We start from the raw sequence: 5,110 nt of genomic DNA on the forward strand, positions 1-5,110 counted from the left end.
TTTTAAGTGTGTCTCCCAGGATGCATCTACACAAGACATTTACTGCATGGTAGCCTAATAGCATTGCACAGTAGCATGCCGGTCAAAAACCATGCTAATTAGCTACCACGCAGTCACATAAACCCATGTGCAGGTGCTACTTTGCCATACTGTAGGTACTGCACATTTAGTTAGTACTTCATTAAGGAACCACTAAAGTAAATGCACAGTAACTACTGCACATTAATGACTGTGTAGACATGCTCCCGTAGTGTAGATCTGGGAATATGAGAGTGAAGTAGAGAGGGAGGCCAGGAAAAGTGAACTGGGGAGTTTCATTCTCTGAGGCTAATGAAACAGAGAAAGATTCATCTTTAGCATGACTGGGAACTTTTCTCTGGCCCTGCTGGGCAGTCAAAGAATCCCACTGCAAAAAGGTTTCAAGAAAACAATTCTTCAGAAGGGCTGCGACCAGAAAGGGAAGCCCACCTGAGGAGAGGAAAGGACCTACCAGGTAAAGTTACCATAAGTGACAGATGGCACAGAAGTATTGGAATAGAATAAAATTGATGACTTCCATCCCGTTCTGCCTGGCTTCCCAAGCACATGTTTCTGTACTGGTATATTCTTCCCAACCCCACCATTTTCTTCAGTGGGTTTTCAGACATTATTTGACTGTGGCAGATGGTGACATAGCTTGCTTATTTCTCTTCCCCTGTGTGTGTCTGACAGCCACCTGCATGATTTGTCAGCCAGCACTTATTTCCAAAGCCTTGATCCCTCATTCTCCCCCATGTTCTGCATTGTTCAGTCCCTTAACAGTTTCCTTGCACTGCTGCTTAGTCACTCCCACATGGTTTCTTTGACTGCACTGGAGTCTTGCAGCTCCTATGGCTCTCTGATTACTTTCTCTTCAGCCTTCTCCACCTTTCCAAACTTCCTGCTGTTTCCTACCTCTCTGCTCTCTCTTAAAGCCTCTTGTGACATAGTTGAAACTTCTTAAGTGAACTGCATGTAATCTGTCCTCTCCACCCTAAGCAAGTTACCTGAAATCTGAAAATAAATACATGTGAGATTTCTAAAGTAAGTGGTATTTTAAAAAGCAAAACTGCAGTGCTACACAGCTATAAATTCCAGCCCCATGAATTACCCTTTACTCTGGGTGTGTAAAAGTTCATTGCAGCTGCATCATTTACTTCTCCCAGGTTAACCCTTGACAGGCTCAATTTTAATCAACAAAAAGTTTGCATGCTATTTGCATATGTATCCCAAATTTGCATATCCAATTACCTAGTAATGAAACCTAACAACTTTAGGTCTTTTTAAGAATTACTGCCATGTATTGATAACCTTTCCTCCAATATGTATTCCCTATTACCTATCAATGGCCTATGATGGACTCAAGATATCTGAGTTTTCAGAATATATTTATCATGCAGGTAAATTCCAACTTTCCAACGTCCAAATGTCTGTTACCTGTAATTCATGTGCTGTCCTGTATCCACGTTTCTTATAAAAAATACAATACATTTTTAAGCCTTCTGTTATTACTGACATATCCTCTAAGTTCCTGTAAAAACAAGCTTTACCTATACATCTAATTATACAAATTATAATTATTCTTGTTTTGTTCATTGTTTTTTATTGTGCTTTCCTTTCATCCAAATAGATTACTGACAAGGAACATTGAGTACTGACTAGAATATTGCAAGGGTAGACTAAAGTCACAATGTTTGAACTGAAGTCTGGATACTAAAGTTTTGGGGAGAAGTTTCAGATGTGGGGTTCCAGTTTAGTTAATTATAGAGACAAGGCCCAGTGGTACCACTTGTTTTTTGACACTCAGCTGAAGAATTTCTAAATCTGCACTACTCCTAAGAGACACCCCACCAAACCAACCCATTTTCTGGGACCTCAGAGTTGAATTCTCAGGAAGGTTCGGAGGCAGTCCATGGAGGCAGTCACAGCTGTGAGTTAATTGTGCGGAATTGGGTTAATAGTGAATTCTGCTGACCTCAGAGAGTCCTTGAGTGCCAGGAAAGGAAAGAAGGAAGTGTAGACAGGCAGAGCAGCTGCAGAGGAAGAAGCAGAAGAGATAATTTATCAGGCTTTTATCTCTTGTGCAGAACTCCAGGTATCAGTAAATTCATCATTAAGTTTCTCAGGATGAAAGGTCTACGATATTATGATTCCACAGGTCATGTTTACATGTGTATTTACTGTGCAGTAACTTGCTGTGCAGTCAGTTACTGTGCAGTAAGCAGTTTTTAGACTGGCATCTATATGTGTAGACATTACAGTGCAGTAATGCTGCATGTGCACCAGTTTGAGAGTAAAGTTACTCCCAAGTCCAACTACACAAACAGGGTTACTGTGCAGTAAGGCGTCTACATGTGTCTTACTGTGCAGTAACTACTCCCAAGACAGCAGAAGTCACCACAGTTACTGCACAGTATGGGCATGCACGTGTAGACATATACCCATACTGTGCAGTAATTTTCAATTATGTGCAGTAACCTAAGTTACTGCACAGTAACAGTGCATGTGTAGACATACCCACAGTAGGACTGAACAGGATTATCCTGAATTCCACCCAGAGCTAGGAGTCTCTCTTGCACCTCTGGGTGGGCAATATGGCTCAGCCACAGCAATAGATGGGAATGTGGCAAAAAAGTCTCTATCATGTCGTATATACACCTCCCTTCTCTCTATGGACATCAGCATAAGAAAAGATTCCTGCTGTGCCTGTATACCTGTCCTCATTGCAGTCAATGTTATGAAAGCATCAATAGTGATACAGCTGGATGGCAATGCAGCTGTAACTGCTGAGTGATCTGCTGACATTTAGGGGACATCAACCCCCTTGTACTCATACCTGGGTAATTAGGTGCTGCATAGGGAGTGTGGGAATGTGATGACTGCCCATGGTGAGAATGACCTTTGGACAGGAAGATGAACATGCTGAGATTAGGAACAAAACCACAGGCTCCTCTCTTCCAAAGATCTGGCCCATTTACACCTTAAATAGTCATGGAAACAAGAGCAACAATCAAGGCTGGCATATAAAGCCACAAACAAATCTGGACTGAAAATCAGAAAAGGGTTCTTAACCAGTAGAATAGTCAGGTTCTGGAACAACCATAAATAGTGAGGACAAAAAAACTTTATTGCTTTCAAGACAGAGCTCAGTACATTTATGAATAAGATTATATGACATGGCATCTGCATCATACATCATTCTGAGCCTTGTCCCCTGTAAAATGCTTCCTAAAGATATAATCAGAGCCTCCTTTTCTGGGAGGGATATGCCACTCATGTTAAAATACAATAGCACTACCGGCACTCAAGAAACTACTGTTCTGTGCTATTGGATATATATAAGGTTCCTACATCCATCAGCAGGTAGTCAAAAAGTTGTATCCTGTCTTCTTCATCATAGATCTAGTTATGGTGATCCCCTACTCTGCTAACCATTTTTATGCCTTACACTGGACCATTTTAATCTCAGTTATATCTATCCTGAGGTGAGAAGCTGCTGCTAGCAGTACAAGCACAGTTGTGTCTATGAGAATTTAATTTCTTTAGGCTATTTTATATACAGTGCACAGACCCTTAGGCTGTCACAGGCATGCATTTTCAGATCAGCAGTAAAACGCAGTGATCAGCTTGCCTCTAAGGGTGCATCGACCCCATATACTTTCAAAAATGCACAAGTAAAAATCTTCACTTGTTTCCCCTTTAGAATGACTCACTACACGTAGATCTTTTCAGACTCAGTCTTGGCAAAAGGAATTCCCCCTTTCATTTGTCCTTCTCCTGGGATGGACCAGATACAGTTTTCCCTTTCACTTTCACCTTCTTGCAAAGCTAACAGAACACAAAGCTTACTTTCCTTTTCATAAGCTTTAACTTTTGGCATTACAGAGTCCTCATTCAAAAACTGACAGCTAATAACAAGCACTTCCGATTTAAAATGTCACTGACATCTAGTGTAGGTTTTTTTTAATTGCATGCAGATTTGAAGCTGAATATTAAATGCTGCTAAAAAAGAGAGTAAGACCTAACTTCCTGCACTCAGCTGGAAGATTTTGTTTCATCTAGTGAAGCTATTCCTTACTTTCTGGCCTTAACTATTGTATGGTATTGCCAAGCTCTGTTAAATAATGATCATGTTTCTTCCTGCATTTCAGTAACAGATGAGTGAGCTCTGTATGGTAGCTATAGTTTGGATAGATTATCAAGTTCTTTAGTATCTTGGGAGGAAAAGTGCTATATCGGGAGCATTCATTAGGATTAGTGAAATGAACGGTGAAGTTCTCACTCTGCCAAACCCAGAACAAGGTAAGGACTACAGACTTGTTTTTCTTCCAGTCTTGTAATCTCTTGACTCTTCCCTTTATTGCTCCCTCCTGTTTCAGGTGTCCCATGATAATTCCACCGAGCAGCAGACTGACAACCAACTGTTTCTTCCAGTTCTTGTCATTTATTCTTCTATAAAGCTTTTCGGATCAAAACCCCAGCCTCACTGGTCCCAAATTGAACCTGGCAGTAGTAAATTTCTTTTAGACACACTGCTGGCAAGATAATAGATATCTCAGCTAAAAAGGCTGCCAGGCTCCCCACTTTTCCTGCCTCTGGTTGTTGAAAGCTTCTCTGTTTGCTGTGCAGCCCAGAGGTTCTGTATGAAGCACTGGTAGAAATATATCCCCCTGAAGTGTCGCATGTTACTCCCCTCAATACTTTCAAAGCTTTGCCAGGATAGTAGGCCAGGAAAATCCAGCCTGGTGGCACCATCCCTGTCACTTATTCTTGCACCTTGTAATTGGCCAGACCTCCGCCATCTCCAGTGCATGTTTCTGGCACATGTGTGAGCTGTGTGCCCTCACTCAAATTACCCAGGACTGAAGAAAACACATCCACACACTTAAATACACAACTGTTTGGAACAAGGACCATCATTTTGTTCAGTGTTTGCACTGTGGGATCCCGTTAGGCTCCTAGTTCATAATTTCATAGTTTCTAGGGCCAGAAGGGATCTGAGCAGGTCATCGAGTCCGACCCCCTGCCATGGCAGGAAAGAGTACTGGGGTCAAACGACCCCAGCAAGGTGTTCATCTAACCTCCTCTTAAA

This window comes from Crocodylus porosus, unplaced genomic scaffold (assembly GCF_001723895.1).
Source record: "Crocodylus porosus isolate Cpor-Errol unplaced genomic scaffold, CroPor_comp1, whole genome shotgun sequence".
In the NCBI taxonomy this organism is placed as follows: Eukaryota; Metazoa; Chordata; order Crocodylia; family Crocodylidae; genus Crocodylus; species Crocodylus porosus.